The 19,109-nt window shown below is 41.1% G+C and overlaps 2 protein-coding genes and 1 pseudogene across 4 annotated transcripts in view; 2 read left to right on the forward strand and 1 right to left on the reverse strand.

The window, feature by feature from the left end:
• LOC122691420 (putative protein ZNF720) overlaps nucleotides 1–19,109 on the forward strand; it is a 344,658-nt gene that overhangs the window by 71,263 nt on the left and 254,286 nt on the right. The gene's annotated exons all lie outside the window — the stretch shown is intronic.
• Nucleotides 1–19,109, forward strand: part of LOC122692441 (putative protein ZNF720) — a 136,681-nt gene that overhangs the window by 70,863 nt on the left and 46,709 nt on the right. The window lies entirely within an intron of this gene.
• Nucleotides 2,596–3,559, reverse strand: LOC122692434 (annotated as a pseudogene). Its single transcript, XR_006340650.1, has one exon. The product of XR_006340650.1 is annotated as a bax inhibitor 1-like (transcript).

The following is a 19,109-nucleotide window of genomic DNA, read 5'->3' on the forward strand; positions in this document are numbered from 1 at the left end:
ATGGGAGTTTGTGAGTACAGACAAAAAGCTCCATGATGATTCACATGATTCTAACCTTCTTCTTTCTTGAGTTCTCTGCCTCCTTCGCTCTAGACTAGTGGTCACTGTCTAACTTTACTGGTATAAAGTCATGCTGCCCTCCTCATAAAGACAGAGGTCCACTCTTATTTTTGGCTGAGTGTTATTCTGATGGAGATCTCAGGATCTGGGTTTTAACTATTGCCTACTACAGTAAAGGTGCTTTCTATAAAGCTTTTAGAGAAGTTACATTCTAGACTTTTTACACATTCTACAATGCCTTCCTCTCTCACGAGACCGCAATGTTGTTCAGTCACTGAGTCGTTTCCGACTCTTTGTGACCCCATGGACTGCAGCACGTCAGGCCTCCCTGTCCATCACCAACTCCCAGAGCTTGCTCAAACTCATGTCCATTGAGTTGATGATGCCCACTAACCATCTCATCCTCTGTCGCCTGCTTCTCCTCCTGCCCTCAATCTTTCCCAGCATCAGGGTCTTTTCCAATGAGTTGGCTCTTAGCATCAGGTGGCCAAAGTACTGGAGTTTCAGCTTCAGCATCAGTCCTTCCAATGAATATTCAGCACTGATTTCCTTTAGGATGGACTGGTTTGATCTCCTGGCTGTTTGAGGGACTCCCAAGAGTCTTCTCCAACAGCACAGTTTAAAAGCATCAGTTCTCCAGCGTTCAGCCTTCTTTATGGTCCAAATCTCACATCCACACATGACTACTCGAAAAACCATAGCTCTGACTAGACAGACCTTTGTTGGCAAAGTGATGTCTCTGCTTTTTAACATGCTGTCTAGGTTTGTCACAGCTTTTCTTCCAAGGAGCAAGCATCTTTTAATTTCATGGCTACAGTCACCCCTTCAGTGATTTTGGAGTCCAAGGAAATAAAGTCTCTCACTGTTACCATTGTTTCCCCTTTTCTTTGTCATGAAGAGATGGGACTGGATGCCATGATCTTAGTTTTTTGAATTTTGAGTATTAAGCCAGCTTTTTCACTCTCCTCTTTCACTTTCATTGAGAGGCTCCTTAGTTCCTCTTTGCTTTCTGCCTTAGGGTGGTGTCATCTGCGTATCTGAGGTTATTGATATTTTTCCTGGCAATCTTGATTCCAGCTTGAGCCTCATCCAACCCAGCATTTTGCATAATGTTATCCGCATATAAGTTAAATAAGCAGGTGACAATATACAGCTTTGATGTACTCCTTTCCCAATTTGGAACCAGTTCATTGTTCCATGTTCAGTTCTAACTGTTTCTTCTTGACCTGCATACCAGTTTCTCAGGAAGCAGAGCAGGTGGTCTGGTATTCCCATCTCTTTCAGAATTTTCCACAGTTTGTTGTGATCCACACAAAACCTTTAGCATAATCAATGAAGCAGAAGTAGATGTTTTCTGGAATTCTCTTTCTTTTTCTGTGATCCAACGGATGTTGGCAATTTCATCTCTGACTCATCTGCCTTTTCTAAATCCAGCTTGTACATCTGGACATTCTCAGTTCACATACTGTTGCAGCCTAGCTTGAAGGATTTTGAGCATTACCTTGCTGGCAAGTAAAATGAGTGCCATTGTGCAGAAGTTTGAACATTCTTTGGCACTGATCTTCTTTGGGATTGGAGTGAAAGCTGATCTTTTCCGACCTGTGGCCACTGCTGTGTTTTCCAAATCTGCTGGCATACTGCGTGCAGCACTGTCTCAGCATCATCTTTTAGGATTTGAAATAGCTCGGCTGGAATTCCGTCATCTCCAATAGCTCTGTTTATAGTGATGCTTCCTGAGACCCACTTGACTTCTCACTCCAGGATTTCTGACTCTAGGTGAGTGATCACACCATCCTCTTATCTGATGTGACAAGATCTTTTCAGTTTAGTTCATCTGTGTATTTTCACCACCTCTCCTTAATAGTCATGTCCAACTCTTTGTGACCCCGTGGACTATACAGTCTGTTGAATTCTCGAGGCCAGAATACTGGAGTGGGTAGCCTTTCCTTCTCCAGGGAACCTTCCCAACCCAGGGTTCGAACCTAGGTCTCCCACATTGCAGGAGGATTCTTTACCCGCTGAGCCACAGGGGAAGCCCAGTATAGTTCATCTCTGTATCCTCGCCACTTCTCCTCATTATCTTCTGCTTCTGTTAGGTCCATACTGTTTCTGTCCTTTATTGTGCCCATCTTTGCATGTTCCCTTGATATCTCTCTTTCTCTTTTTTTATTTTCTGGTTAATTTTTATTTTCTATTGGAGTAGAGTTGATTTCTGTTGTGTTTGTTTTAAGTTTACAAGAACGTGATTCGGTTATACACAGATGTATATCTCCTCTGTTCTTTTTTGGGGTCTTTTCCCATATAGGTTCTTCCAGTGTATCCAGCGACTTCCCTGTGCTATGTGGTAGGTCCACTGGCATTATCTATATGATAAAAAGTAGTGTGTTTTTGTTAATCGCAACCTCTAAATGTCTCCCTGCCACTACATTTTTTTAAAAAGTCGTAAGTTGCATTTCTTCTTTTTTTTTTTATTTATTTCTTTTTTTTAAATTTCTTTCTTTCTTTTTTTTTTTTTAACGAAGCCAAACTCCAGACTATATTCTAATCAGTTTTTTGGATCAAAAAATTCAAAATAGAGAAAACCACAAAGTACAAAAGCTTTTCTGATGCTTTTCATTATCACAGAACACGCCACCTGTAATGTGTGCAAAGAGGAAATGAGGGGCTGAGGGACAGGAAGTCAAACTGGGGAAGGCTGAATGGCTGCTTCACTTCTTCTTCTTCTTATCCTTCTCACTCATAGCCAGGATCATCATGAGCTTTCTGAAGAGAGTTACGAAATCTAGGAAGAGGTCAACGCAGTGCCAGATATAATCTTTATCTCCATTTTCAGCCTTTTCAATAGTGAGTTGAGTATCAAAAAGGACAAAGCCACACATGACCACCAGCCCCAAATACAGGTTTGCCTGGAAAAGCCAAACAGATCCGAAGAAAAGGTTCCCCAGGGAAGACAAGAGCATCAGGCTCATGGCCGACATCAAGATACCTCCTAGAAAGAGGTAGCTACGGCGCCTGGCATAGAGTGCACTCAGGGTAAAGCAGGTGAATATCATTGCTGTGCCCATGGAGGCAGCGGGAAGGATGCTGGGGTTGATGGCGATGCACAAGGCCAGAGCAGGGCCCAGGCAACTCCTGTAAGGAAAGCAGATCCAGCCAGAAGTCCCAGTCTTTTTTGCTCAGTTTCATGGCTGTGAGGTGTTGCCATCAGCCAAATCATCAACCCCAAAGAGCCCAAGGCAGACAGCAGGCCAGCCTGAGTGAAATGGGTGACCACATGGACATAGGCCCCCGCAGCTGCCACAAACATACAGAGGGCAAAACTGGCATAAACCTTCTTCAGGTGCTGCTGTGTCGAGGGGGTTATGTGGGAAAATTTAAAGAGTGCATCAAAGTTGATCTTCCGATTAAATATATCCATGATGCTACTGTCTGTGGGACACAGCCTCCGCTCTTCTAACCCGCCTCTCAGGAGCCCACACGGCTCTACTAAGACCGGATGTGCTTCGGTAAGTTGCGTTTCTAAGTCTGTGAGTCTGTTTCTGTTTATAGTTAATTTGTATAAATTTATAGATGCCCCCCTAAGTGATACTTCTTCTTTCATCTCTGACTTCACTGAGTATGATAAGTTCTCAGTTCATCCATGCTCCTGAAAATGTCATTCATTCATTCTTTTGGAGTGTATTCCAGTGTTTAGATGGACACAAGACTCTTCATTTCTCTATAGATGGAACTTTGGTTGATGCTCTGTCTTAGATATTGTCAGTAGTGCTGCCCTGAAAATAGAGGTGCAGCTATCATTTTAAATCATGATTTTCTCTGGGTCTAGGGCAAAGGGTGGGCTTGCCAGATCGTGTGGTATGTCTATATTTAGTGTTTTAAGGAATTTCCACACTCTTTTCCTTGTGGCTGCACCCACTCAATTACATTCCCACCCACAATGTAGGAGGATTCTCTGTGACTTTATTGGTGTGTGAAAGAAAGTGAAAGTGAAGTCGCTCAGTTGTGTACAACTCTTTGTGACCCCGTGGACTGTAGCCTACCAGGCTCCTCCGTCCATGGGATTCTCCAGGCAAGAATACTGGAGTGGGTTGCCATTTCCTTCTCCAGAGGATCTTCCCTACCCAGGGGTCGAACCCAGGTCTCCCGCATTGCAGGCAGACACTTTAACCTCTGAGACACCAGGGAAGCCCAGTGTGAGATGAGTGCAATTGTGCTGTAGTCTGAGCATTCTTTGACATTGCCTTTCTTTCAGATTGGAATGAAAACTGACCTTTTCCAGTCCTGTGGCCACTGCTGAGTTTTCCAAATTTCCCTGCATATTGAGTGCAGGACTTTAACAGCATCATCTTTTAGGATTTGAAATAGGTCAGCTGGAATTCCATCACCTCCACTAGTTTGTTCATAGTGATGCTTCTTAAGGCCCACTTAACTTTGCATTCCAGGACGTCTGGCTCTAGGTGAGTGATCACACCATCGTGCTTATCTTGGTCATTAAGATCTTTCTTGTATAGTTCTTCTGTATATTCTTGCCACCTCCTCTTAATATCTTCTGCATCTGTTAGATCCATACCATTTCTGTCCTTTATTGTGCCCATTTCTGCATGAAATATTCTTTTGGTATCTCTAATTTCCTTGAAGCGATTTCTAGTCTTTCCCATTCAATTGTTTTCCTCTATTTCTTTGCACTGATAACTGAGGAAGGCTTTCTTATCTCTCCTTGCTATTCTTTGGAACTCTGCATCCAAATGGGTATATCTTTCCGTTTCTCCTTTTACACTTTTGATTTGCAGCTTTGATTTACATTTCTGTAACATTTCACAAAGTTGAAAACTTTTCATGTGACATTTTTAATAACAGTGTGAGTAAAACTGAGCTTTGGATCGGCCTCGTGATCTTTTGCCCTGGCTTGCCTCTTTTTCCCCGACGCACCTAGGACGTTTCTTCAGGCAGGAGTTTCTTCCTTCCAGCCCCTGAGTCTGGTGAATGTGAAGTGCCGTCAGCCCAGGATTTTCCGTTGCTGTACCAAAAGCGGCCACAAGGCGGCAGCATTTCCTCATGCGTCACAATTATCTATTCATTTATTATGGTTAACTTTTACTTTCTATTGAAGTAGAGTTGATTTCTGTTGTGTTTGTTTTAGGTTGACAGGAACTTGATTCAGTTATACATAGAAGTACATCTTTTCTATTATTTTTCGGGGTCTTTTCCCATATAGGTTCTTTGAGTATATTCAGTAGACTTCCTGTGCTATTCAGTAGGTCCATTTCGATTATCTATCTGAAAATAAGTAGTGTGTATCTGTAAACCCCAATCTCTTAATGTTTCCCTTCCCCAAACTTTAAAAAAAAAATCGTAAACTCGCGTTTCTATGTCTCTGAGTCTGTCTCAGTTTATGAATTAGTTCACTTGAGGAATTTATAGATTCTCCGTGTATGTGATCCTTCGCTTTCCCTCTCTGACCGGCTTCACTCAGTTTGGTAAATCTCTCGGTCAATCCATGCTCCTAAGCTGACTTGTTTTCATTCGTTTCGATGGTTGAGTTTTGATGGGCAAGTTCCTCGTTATTTCTCTATTGGTGGACAATTTCATTTATGTTCTGTCTTGGAGATTGTCAGTAACGCTGCCCTGAAAATAGGGGTGCAACCATCATTTTCAGTTTTGATTTTCTCCCAATCTAAGACCGGGAGTGGGCTTGCCGGATCATGTGTTAAGTCTTCGTGTAGTGTTCTAAGGAATCGCCATACTGTTTTCTTTTGAGGCCGCCCCCCCCCCCCCCCGCATTTCCCTCCCCGCCCACAGTGCAGGAGGAGTCCCTGTTCCCCTCGCCCTCCGCAGCATTTAACCTGTAGGTCTTTGGGGGGATAGCTGTCTGAGGGGGTGAGCTGATACCTCATTGAGGTTTCAGTTGACATTTCTGTAAGAGTGATCCTGAGCATCTTTCCATGCACTCTATTGCCATCTGGATGCCTTCTTTGGAAAAACGTCCGTTTAGGTCTTTGCCTGTTTTCCTGCTGGGTTGACTGGGGTTTTTTTTTGTTTGTTTGTTTGTTTTTATCTTGAGCTGTGTCAGCAGTTTGCATCTTTGGAGATGAATTCCTTGTTTCTAACTTCGGTTGCAAACACTTATTTTCCCATTCTGAGGGTTGTCTTTTTCTTTCCTTATGGCTGCCCTTCCTGTGCAAAACCTTTTTAGGTTAATGAGGTGACTTTTTTAAAATTTAGTTTTATTTTGAACAATTTTTTTAAAACAATTTTAAACAATTTTTTTAAAACAATTCTGAGTGTAGATCCAATTAGGGTTAGGGTTAGCCAGCCCCTCCCTGCAGCGCCAGCCCCTCCCTGCCCCGCAGAGCAGGAACTAGCTACCTGAATAAGAGTCCACCTCCGCCCGCCTGTGTCAGGGCGGAAATGAGGCTCTGAAGAGACCGGCAAACAGAAGCCAAATAAACAAAGGGAACCGCTTCAGAAGGGACTGGTGCAACAGATTAAAATCCCTCTAGGAAACACCGACTACACCGGAGTGGCCTGTAGGTATCGAGAAGCGTAAGCTGGAACGAGGAACTATCTGAAACTGAGCCGAACCCACACTGACCGCAACAGCTCCAGAGAAACTCCTAGATATAATTTTACTTTTTTCTCTTTTTTTTAATTTTTTTTCTTTTTTTCTTTTTTTTCTTTTTTCTTTCTTCTCTTTTATTTTCCTTTAAAATCCCCTATTACTCCCCCATTACTCCTTAACTTTCATTTCCACAGACTTTTACGATTTTTTAATTAGGGGGGAAAAAAAATTTTTTTTTTCTTTCTTTCTTTTTTTTCTTTCCTTTTTCTCTTCTATTTTCTATTTTTCTTTTTCTCTTATTTCTTTTAAAGTCCTCTAGTACTCCTCTACTACTCCTTAATTTTCATTTTCAATACACTATAACCTTACAAAAAAAAAAAAAAAGAAGAAGAGAAGCCCTATTTTTAAACCGAAGATTATTCTCTCCCAATCTTGACTCTCTGTCTTCTACCTCAGAACACCTCTATTTCCTCCTTCCCCCTTCTCTTCCCAATCCAATTCTGTGAATCCTTGTAGGTGACTGGGCTACGGAGAACACTCTGGGAACAGACACCTGCGTAGATCTGTCTCTCTCCTCTTGAGTCCCCCTTTTTCTCCTCCTGTTCATCTCTATCTCCCTCCTCCCTCTCCTCTTCTTCATGTAACTCTGTGAACCTCTCTGGGTGTCCCTAACGGGGGAGAATCTTTTAGCCATTAACCTAGAAGTTTTCTTATCAGGGCTGTATAGTTGGAGAAGTCCTGAGACTACAGGAAGAATAAAACTGAAATCCAGAGGCAGGAGACTTAAGCCCAAAACCTGAGAACACCAGAAAACTCCTGACTACATGGAACTTTAAGTAATAAGTGACCGTCCAAAAGCCTCCATACCTACACTGAAACCAACCACCACCCAAGAGCCAATAAGTTTTAGAGCAAGACATACCACGCAAATTCTCCAGCAACGCAGGAACATAGCCCTGAATATCAACATACAGGCTGCCCAAGGACACACCTAACACATAGACCCATCTCAAAACTCATTACTGGGCACTCCATTGCTCTCCAAAGAGACGAAATCAAGTTCCACGCACCAGAACACTGACGCAAGCTCCCCTAACCAGGAAATCTTGACAAGCCAATCGTCTAACCCCACCCACTGGGTTAATCCTCCACAATAAAAAGGAACCACAGACCTCCAGAATACAGAAAGCCCACTCCAGATACAGCAATCTAAACAAGATGAAAAGGCAAAGAAATACCCAACAGGTAAAGGAACATGAAAAATGCCCACCAAGTCAAACAAAAGAGGAGGAGATAGGGAATCTACCTGAAAAAGAATTTAGAATAATGATAATAAAAATGATCCAAAATCTTGAAAACAAAATGGAGTTACAGATAAATAGCCTGGAAACAAAGATTGAAAAGATTCAAGAACTGTTTAATAAAGACCTAGAAGAAATAAAAAAGAGTCAATTAAAAATGAATAATGCAATGAATGAGATCAAAAACACTTTGGAGGGAACCAAGAGTAGAATAACGGAGGCAGAAAATAGGATAAGTGAGGTAGAAGATAAAATGGTGGAAATAAATGAAGCAGAGAGGAAAAAAGAAAAAAGGATCAAAAGAAATGAGGACAACCTCAGGGACCTCTGGGACACTGTGAAACGCCCCAACATTCGAATCATAGGAGTTCCAGAAGAAGAAGACAAAAAGAAAGGCCATGAGAAAATACTCGAGGAGATAATAGCTGAAAACTTCCCTAAAATGGGGAAGGAAATAGCCACCCAAATCCAAGAAACCCAGAGAGTCCCAAACAGGATAAACCCAAGGCGAAACACCCCAAGACACATATTAATCAAATTAACAAAGATCAAACACAAAGAACAAATATTAAAAGCAGCAAGGGAAAAACAACAAATAACACACAAAGGGATTCCCATAAGGATAACAGCTGATCTATCAATAGACACCCTCCAGGCCAGAAGGGAATGGCAGGACGTACTGAAAGTAATGAAAGAGAATAACCTACAACCTAGATTACTGTATCCAGCAAGGATCTCATTCAGATATGAAGGAGAATTCAAAAGCTTTACAGATAAGCAAAAGCTGAGAGAATTCAGCACCACCAAACCAGCTCTTCAACAAATGCTAAAGGATCTTCTCTAGACAGGAAATATAGAAAGGTTTTATAAATGTGAACCCAAAACAACAAAGTAAATGGCAACAGGACCACACCTATCAATAATTACCCTAAATGTAAATGGGTTGAATGCCCCAACCAAAAGACAAAGACTGGCTGAATGGATACAAAAACAAGACCCCTATATATGCTGTCTACAAGAGACCCACCTCAAAACAAGAGACACATACAGACTAAAAGTGAAGGGCTGGAAAAAAATATTTCATGCAAACGGAGACCAAAAGAAAGCAGGAGTCGCAATACTCATATCAGATAAAATAGACTTTCAAATAAAGGATGTGAAAAGAGACAAAGAAGGACACTACATAATGATCAAAGGATCAATCCAAGAAGAAGATATAACAATTATAAATATATATGCACCCAACATAGGAGCACCGCAATATGTACGGCAAACGCTAACGAGTATGAAAGAGGAAATTAATAGTAACACAATAATAGTGGGAGACTTTAATACCCCACTCACAACTATGGATAGATCAACTAAACAGAAAATTAACAAGGAAACACAAACCTTAAATGACACAATGGACCAGCTAGACCTAATTGATATCTATAGGACATTTCACCCCAAAACAATCAACTTCACCTTTTTCTCAAGTGCACACGGAACCTTCTCCAGAATAGATCACATCCTGGGCCATAAATCTGGTCTTGGAAAATTCAAAAAAATTGAAATCATTCCAGTCATCTTTTCTGACCACAGTGCAGTAAGATTAGATCTCAATTACAGGAAAAAAATTGTTAAAACTTCAAACATATGGAGGCTAAATAACACGCTTCTGAATAACCAACAAATCATAGAAGAAATCAAAAAAGAAATCAAAATATGTATAGAAATGAATGAAAATGAAAACACAACAACCCAAAACCTATGGGACACTGTAAAAGCAGTGCTAAGGGGAAGGTTCATAGCATTACAGGCTTACATCAAGAAACAAGAAAAAAACCAAATAAATAACCTAACTCTACACCTAAAGCAATTAGAGAAGGAAGAAATGAAGAACCCCAGAGTTAGCAGAAGGAAAGAAATCTTAAAAATCAGGGCAGAAATAAATGCAAAAGAAACTAAAGAGACCATAGCAAAAATCAACAAAGCTAAAAGCTGGTTTTTTGAAAAAATAAACAAAATTGACAAACCATTAGCAAGACTCATTAAGAAACAAAGAGAGAAAAACCAAATTAACAAAATTAGAAATGAAAATGGAGAGATCACAACAGACAACACTGAAATACAAAGGATCATAAGAGACTACTACCAGCAGCTCTATGCCAATAAAATGGACAACTTGGATGAAATGGACAAATTCTTAGGAAAGTATAACTTTCCAAAACTGAACCAGGAAGAAATAGAAGATCTTAACAGACCCATCACAAGCAAGGAAATCGAAACTGTCATCAAAAATCTTCCAGCAAACAAAAGCCCAGGACCAGATGGCTTCACAGCTGAATTCTACCAAAAATCTACTACAAAGCCACAGTCATCAAGACAGTATGGTACTGGCACAAAGACAGAAATATAGATCAATGGAACAGAATAGAAATCCCAGAGATAAATCCACGAACCTATGGACACCTTATCTTTGACAAAGGAGGCAAAGATATACAATGGAAAAAAGACAACCTCTTTAACAAGTGGTGCTGGGAAAACTGGTCAACCACTTGTAAAAGAATGAAACTAGAACACTTTCTAACACCATACACAAAAATAAACTCAAAATGGATTAAAGATCTAAATGTAAGACCAGAAACTATAAAACTCCTAGAGGAGAACATAAGCAAAACACTCTCCGACATAAATCACAGCAAGATCCTCTATGACCCACCTCCCAGAATATTGGAAATAAAAGCAAAACTAAATAAATGGGACCTAATGAAACTTAAAAGCTTTTGCACTACAAAGGAAACTATAAGCAAGGTGAAAAGACAGCCCTCAGATTGGGAGAAAATAATAGCAAATGAAGCAACAGAAAAAGGATTAATCTCAAAAATATACAAGCAACTCCTGCAGCTCAATTCCAGAAAAATAAATGACCCAATAAAAAAATGGGCCAAAGAACTAAACAGACATTTCTCCAAAGAAGACATACAGATGGCTAACAAACACATGAAAAGATGCTCAACATCACTCATTATTAGAGAAATGCAAATCAAAACCACAATGAGGTACCATTACACGCCAGTCAGGATGGCTGCTATCCAAAAGTCTACAAGCAATAAATGCTGGAGAGGGTGTGGAGAAAAGGGAACCCTCTTACCCTGTTGGTGGGAATGCAAACTAGTACAGCCGCTATGGAAAACAGTGTGGAGATTTCTTAAAAAACTGGAAATAGAACTGCCATATGACCCAGCAATCCCACTTCTGGGCATACACACTGAGGAAACCAGATCTGAAAGAGACATGTGCACCCCAATGTTCATCACAGCACTGTTTATAATAGCCAGGACATGGAAGCAACCTAGATGCCCATCAGCAGATGAATGGATAAGGAAGCTGTGGTACATATACACCATGGAATATTACTCAGCCATTAAAAAGAATTCATTTGAACCAGTCCTAATGAGATGGATGAAGCTGGAGCCCATTATACAGAGTGAAGTAAGCCAGAAAGATAAAGAACATTACAGCATACTAACACATATATATGGAATTTAGAAAGGTGATAACGATAACCCTATACGCAAAACAGAAAAAGAGACACAGAAATACAGAACAGACTTTTGAACTTTGTGGGAGAATGTGAGGGTGGGATATTTCAAAAGAACAGCATGTATACTATCTATGGTGAAACAGATCACCAGCCCAGGTGGGATGCATGAGACAAGTGCTCGGGCTGGTGCACTGGGAAGACCCAGAGGAATCGGGTGGAGAGGGAGGTGGGAGGGGGGATCGGGATTGGGAATACATGTAAATCCATGGCTCATTCATATCAATGTATGACAAAACCCACTGGAAAAAAAAAAATTTTTTTTGTTTTAAAACAATTCTGAGTGTAGATCCAAAAAGAACTTGCTGTGATTTATGTCAATGTGTGTTCTGCATATATTTTCCTCAAGAGATTTAGAGGAATCGTCCCTACATATAAAACTCTTTAGTCGATTTGAAGTTCCTTCATCTGTAAGCGGTTAGGGAGAGGTGTAAATTCCTTCAGTTTTCACAAGTTGAAGGACCCTCCACCCCGTCCTCGATCGTGGCTGTTAACAACTTCCAGTCCCAGCCTCAGCGTAGGAGGCGCCCTTTTCTCCCCAACCTCTCCAGCCGTTATCGCTTTTAAGGCTTTTTGACAAAGGCCGTTCTGACCGTTTGACCTGATATCTCCTTGTATTTTTTTTTTAATTTACATTTCTGTAATATTTCACGAAGCTGAAAGCTTTTCATGCGATATTTTTAAAAACAGTGTGAGTAAAGCTGGTCTTTTGAGATCGGCCCTGTGATCATGGCCCTGTTCTGAATTTCCCCCCCAACCCAGCGAGGACGTCAGTCGGGGAGAGGCGTCCCTTCCTGCAGCCGCTCGGTCCTGTGAATGTTAAGGGCCGCCTGCAGTTTCCCCGCTGTTGTTACCAAAAGCGGCCACAAGGCGGCAGCACACCTTCATGTCCCGCGGCTTTGTTTTGTTGGCTAAATTAATATTTATTTTCTCTTGGAGTAGAGTGGATTTCCGTTGTTGTGTTTGTTTCGGGTTTGCAGGAACTTGATTCAGTTACACAGAGAACTGTATCTATTCTTTTTCTGGTTTGTCCCAGGTCGGTTCTTTCAGGGTGTTTGGTAGACATCTCTGTGTTATTCAGGAGGTCCTTTTGGATTATCTGATAATACGTTGTAGGTACGTGTTAATCCCAACCTCTTAGTGTCTCCCTCCCTGTTTTGTTTTGTTTTTTTAAATAATCATGTTGGTTTTCTAAGTCTGAGAGTCTGTTTCTCTTAATGAATTCTTTCATTCGTATGAATTTATAGATTCCACCTGTAAGTGATGTATTTCTTTCCCTTCCTGACCGACTTCACTGAGTATGATAAATCTCGGTCCATCCAGGCTGCTGACAATGATATTTTTTCGCTTTTTTTTTGACAGCTGAGTGATTCCCGTGTGTAGATGGGTCAGTGACTTTATTTCTCTATTGATGGACATTTCGACTGACGCTCTTTATTGTGCTGGGCTTAGTCGCTCAGTCGTGTCTGACTCTCTGCGACCCCATGGCCTGTAGCCCGCCAGGCTCTGCTGTTTTGGGGGATTCTCCAGGCAAGAATACCGGAGGGGGTTGCCACGCCCTCCTCCAGGGGATCTCCCCAACCCAGGGATCGAATCCAGGTCTCCCGCATTGCAGGCAGATTCTTTACCAGCTGAGCCACTGGGGAAGCTCTCTATTAAATATTGTCAATATTGCCGCCTTGAAAATAGGGTTGCAAATATCATTTTAAATTATGGTTTTCTCCGGACCTAAGCCAATGGGTGGGCTTGCCCGATTGTGCAATAACTAGGATTAGTGTGTTTCAGGCATCTTCATACTGCTTTCTTTCATTGATGCCCCCACCCATTTACATCCCCGCCCACAGTGTAGGAAGATTTCCTGTTTCCCTCGCCTTCCGCATCATTTGATCTTTGTAGATCTTTTGGAAGATGGCCATTCCGAGCGGTGTGCGTTGATGCCACGTTGCAGTTTTGATGGGCGTTTCTCTAACAGTGATGCTGAGCATCTTTCATATACTCTATGGCCATCTGGATGCCATCTGAAGACACAGGTCTATTTAGATCTTTGGCCTGTATTTCTATTGATTGTCTTTTGATATTGAGCTGAATGAACTGTTTGCATGTTTTTGGAGATGAATACCTTGTTTTTACGGAGAAGGAAATGGCAATCCACTCCAGTGTTCTTGCCTGGAGAATCCCAGGGACAGAGGAGCCTGGTGGGCTGCCGTCTGTGGGGTCGCACAGAGTCGAACACGACAGAAGCGACTTAGCAGCAGCAGCAAGTCGTTTTTAAAATCGATTGTAACCATTTCCCCCAATTTAAATGTTATCTTTTTCTTTCACTTAGGTTGATCCTTGCTGTGCGAAAGCTTTTGAGGTTAATGAGGTTACTTTTGTTGAGGTTTTTTGTCTTTCGGGGTTTTTTTGTTATTCTAAGAGCAAAACCAAGAACTTGCTGTGATTTACTTCAAAACCTGTTTTGCCTATATTTTCCACAAGAAGTTTAGAGTATCCATCGCTCCATTTAGTTCTTTAATAGATTTGGAGTTTCTTTTCTGCATGAGGTTAGGGAGAGACGTAGTTTCATTCACTTTTCACTTAAGGAACCTCCGCGTTGTCCTCTGCTCTGGCTGTTAACAGCTGACATTGCCAGCATCATTGTGGGAGAATTTCTTTTCCTCCGAAACCTCTCCACCATTTACTGTTTGTAGAGTTTTTGACACAAGCCATTCTGGCTGGGGTTAGCTCATATTTAGTTGTAATTTTGATTTGAATTTCTCTAAAATTACTTCATGTTGAAAGGTTTCCATGTGATTTTTTTTAAAAAAAGAAAACTGTGATTAAAACCGACCTCTCAAGACTGGCCTATTGACAACCTGCCCGGTTTTCTTCTTTTCCGCGGACCCACCCAAGGGCACAAGTTGAGGACAGGTGTTTTTTCCTTATGTCCCCTCAGCCCATGCACGCTTTTGCCAATGCCACTTTCTCTTTCTATTGCTGGTTGAATGTATTCCACTGTCTAGATGGACGAGTTACTTTCATTTCTCTATTGATGGACATTTTGTTTGATACTGTCTTCAATATAGTCAATAGTGCTGTCCTAAAAATAAGGGTACACGCACATATCATTTAAATTTTTTATTTTTTCCGGATCTAAGGCAAGGAGTTGGCTTCCAGGGTGTTAGTAACTCCCTGTTTAGCATTTTAAGGAATCTCCATGTTTTTCTTCTTGGCCGCACCCACCCTGCCTCCAGGGTAGAAGGATTCCTTTTCCCCAGGCTCTGAGCAGAGTTTAATCTTTGTAGATCTTTTGGAGGATAGCCAGTCTCAGTGATTTTAGCTCATACCTCATCATCGTTTTGATTTGCATTTCTCCAATCATTAGTGATGCTGAGCACCTTTTCATGTGCCTTTTGGCCACCTGGATACTTTCTTTGAAAAAAACATCCATTTAGATCTTTGGTCCATTTCTGTTGTGTTTTCTTTTTTTTCTTTTTATTGAGCTGCATGTGCTGTTTGCTTGTTTTGCAGATGAATTACTTGTTGGGATCTTCCCAACCCAGGGGTTGAACTCGCTTCTCTTATGTCTCCTGCATTGGCTGGTGGATTCTCTACCACTAGCGCCACCCGGGAAGCCCTAAGGCTTGTGTCTCCTTACTTCTTCCCCCTTACGCTTCATCCCCCAGGCGATCCCAATGATTGCAACACCGCTCTGCAGAGAGAGCTGTCCTCTCAGTGGGGTGACCCTAAGGAAGGAGGCTGGAGGTGGGAACCCCGCCACCAAGTGACACGGGGCCCAGGGGACTTTGCAAAGCTCTTCCAGCCCAGAGAACCCACCATCCTTTGGGGGGACTAGATTTAGTTCTGCTGCAGGAGGGTCCCCTGGATCTGGAGACTGTGGACTCATGCAGAGGGGAACAGGAAGCCCATGTCCATCGGGGTGGGGGGCTCACTGGCTGGCATATCCTCCCCAGCGCCCTCAGCCCCAGGACAGTCCCGCCTGGGGACCCAGCCTGCTCAGGCCCGAGGGATGTGACCCAGCCCAGATCCCCAAGGCCTGAGGGGAACAGAGCCAGCAGTTCTTTTGTCTTTCTTTCTCTGCTGTTCTTTTTAATGTTTATTTTGAACTTGAGTATATAGATGACTTGCATTGTTGTGTTTTTTTTAATGTGTAAAGCAACATTATTCATTTATATATAGATGTATATGTGTTCTTTTTGGGTTCTTTTTCTCATATAGGTTATTTATAGAGTCAAAGTAGTGTTCCTTGTGATCTACAGTGGGTCCTTATGGATTATTTCCAGTGTGTATATGTTATTCTCAACATATATTTCTCCTTGCACCCCGCCTTTCATTTTCGGTAACCATAAGTTTCTTTACTAAGTGTATGAAGCTGTTATTGTTTTGTAAAGAAGTTCATTTGTTTCCATGTTTGGATTCCACCTAGAAGTGATAACATGTGATACTTTGTCTCAATTACTTCACCTAGTGTGACATCTCTAGTTCTTTCCTGTGACTGGAAGTGGCATTCTTTCATCTTTTTTGGCTGGGTAATGCCACAGTATCTGAACCCCATCTTCTTTAACCATTCATCTGTCTTCTACACTTAGGTTTCTTTTGTATCTTGGTGATTGTATCCAGTGATGCCATGATGGTTGGTGTGCAGTATGTTTTGAAATTTTGGTTTTCCCAGGATCCATGCCCAGGCGTGGGATGGCTGGGTCACGTGGTACTTTGTTGTGGAGTGTCTGAAAGCCCCTCCAGAGTGGATGCACTGATTTACATTTCTACCCACAGGGAAGGAGGGTTCCCTTCTCTCCACACCCCCTCCAGCATTTATTGTCGAATTTTTGAGGGGGCCATGTTGACTGGTGAGAAGTGATACCTCACTGAACTTCTGATTTGCATTTTTCTAATGATTAGGGACGCTGAGCATCTTTTCACGTACTTTATGGCCACCTAGATGCCTTCTCTGGATGCCTTCTTTGGAGAAATGCCCATTTAGATCTTTGGCCCATTTTTCTTTTCTCTTTCTTCTTAAATTGAGCTGCATGGAGTGTTTGCATGTTTTGGAGATGAATTCCTTGTATCTCCATTTGCAAACACTTTTTTTTCACCCATTCTGAGGATTGTCTTTTTCTTTCATTTATGGTTTACATTGCTGCTCAAATGCTTTTAAGGTTGATGAGGTCCCATTTGTTTAGTTTATTTTATTATTCTAAGAATGAATCCAAAAAGAACTGGCTGCAATTTATATCAAAGCATGTTCTGTATATTTTCCTCAAAAGCTTTATAGTATCCATCCCTCCATTTAGATCTTTAATTGATTTGGCGTATGTTTTTCTGCATGGGTTAAGCAGTGTAGTGATTTCATCATCTTTTCACTTGTTTGAAGAACCTCCACCTTGTCATCCATAGTGACGGTTAACAGCTTACCTTGCCAGCATCAGTGTAGGAGGGTTCCCATTTCCCCACACCCTCTCCAGCATTTACTGTTTGTAGACTTTTTGCCAATGGCCATTCTGATCGGAGTGAGGTGATTCCTCATTGTACTTTTGATTTGAATTTCTGTAAGTTTTAGTGATACTGAAATCTTTTCATGTGATTATTTTGGAAGAATTTGAGTAAAACTTACCTCCCAAGGTTGGCTTCTTGACCAATTGCCAGGTTTTGAATTCTTTTTCCAGGATCTACCTAAGGTCATTTGTTGACAACAGGTGTTTATTCCTTGCATCCCTGAAGGCCTCAAGAATAATACGTCCCCATCTTCACAGGTTTTAAGTTGTTGCTACCCAAAGGGGCCACAAGGTGGCAACATTTCTTCATGCCCCACTCTTTTTATTACTTTGGTTATTTAAATTTTTATATTCTATTGGAGTAGACGTGATTTCCGATGTTGTTTGTTTTTGGTTTTCAGGAACTTGAGTCAGTTATACATAGATGTATATCTATTAGACATGTGCCTTGTATTACATTGAGAAAAACTGTACTTTGGAAAAATACATGTTTTTAGAGTTTCTAGAATATGTTCTTGAGTTTGCTAATCAGAGACTGCCAATGCAACAAATAGTTCACAGTTGCTTTCATCTTGGTTTTCACTAGGGGTTAATTTTTTAAGGTTAAAATTTATGGACTCAAATCTACTAAAGTGACAAGGAAAATGTTTGAGTGTATATAGCAAGTCGGATATGTGCTGTCAGTGAGAGAAGAATATAAAGACTGGAAATATTTTTGTTGTAAAAAAGTAATGATAATTCTATTCTCTAGTCAGTCATTTATAAATGGGGAAAAGTAGAACAAATTAATAAATTCTTGGCCTTGAGAGGCCTTTTGGGAATTTAGTCTCAGACTCCTGAGGAATTACATCAGAGTCAGTATAGAAGAAGCTGTGTGGTCAGCACACCAAACTTATTTTTAAAACAAATTAGTCTTGGCCTAGTTTAATGAAAATGGAGGCAATTTTAGAAAGAAAATATGATTCACTAAATATTAAATTCTAGTTTTGTTAATTAAGGTCTATGTTTACTAAGAAACTCTTATGACATAGTTCCTTGCTTTTATGTTATAATGCTAATGAGAGTTACCTGAATTATTAAGGGGCTCTCTAAGTTCATTTCTAAAACTTATCTCAGTAATCAATCTTTGGATACAAGTTAAAATCTCCATGATCTATAGCCAGGAGATTAACACCAGGCTACAATTACTTAACAAATGAAGTCAGAGGACCTGGGACATATTGACTATACTTTTTTTTTTTTAATTAGTTGGAGGCTAATTACTTCACAACATTGCAGTGGGTTTTGTCATACATTGACATGAATCAGCCATGGAGTTACATGTATTCCCCATCCCGATCCCCCCTCCCACCTCCCTCTCCACCCGATTCCTCTGGGTCTTCCCAGTGCACCAGGCCCGAGTACTTGTCTCATGCATCCCACCTGGGCTGGTGATCTGTTTCACTATAGATAATATACATGCTGTTCTTTCGAAACATCCCACCCTCACCTTCTCCCACAGAGTTCAAAAGTCTGTTCTGTACTTCTGTGTCTCTTTTTCTGTTTTGCATATAGGGTTATCATTACCATCTTTCTAAATTCCATATATATGTGTTAGTATGCTGTAATGTTCTTTATCTTTCTGGCTTACTTCACTCTGTATAATGGGCTCCAGCTTCATCCATCTCATTAGGACTGGTTCAAATGAATTCTTTTTAATGGCTGAGTAATATTCCATGGTGTATATGTACCACAGCTTCCTTATCCATTCATCTGCTGATGGGCATCTAGGTTGCTTCCATGTCCTGGCTATTATAAACAGTGCTGTGATGAACATTGGGCTGCACGTGTCTCTTTCAGATCTGGTTTCCTCAGTGTGTATGCCCAGAAGTGGGATTGCTGGGTCATATGGCAGTTCTATTTCCAGTTTTTTAAGAAATCTCCACACTGTTTTCCATAGCGGCTGTACTAGTTTGCATTCCCACCAACAGGGTAAGAGGGTTCCCTTTTCTCCACACCCTCTCCAGCATTTATTGCTTGTAGACTTTTGGATAGCAGCCATCCTGACTGGCATGTAATGGTACCTCATTGTGGTTTTGATTTGCATTTCTCTTATAATGAGTGATGTT

Source organism: Cervus elaphus, chromosome 4 (genome assembly GCF_910594005.1).
Source record: "Cervus elaphus chromosome 4, mCerEla1.1, whole genome shotgun sequence".
NCBI classification, from domain to species: domain Eukaryota; kingdom Metazoa; phylum Chordata; class Mammalia; order Artiodactyla; family Cervidae; genus Cervus; species Cervus elaphus.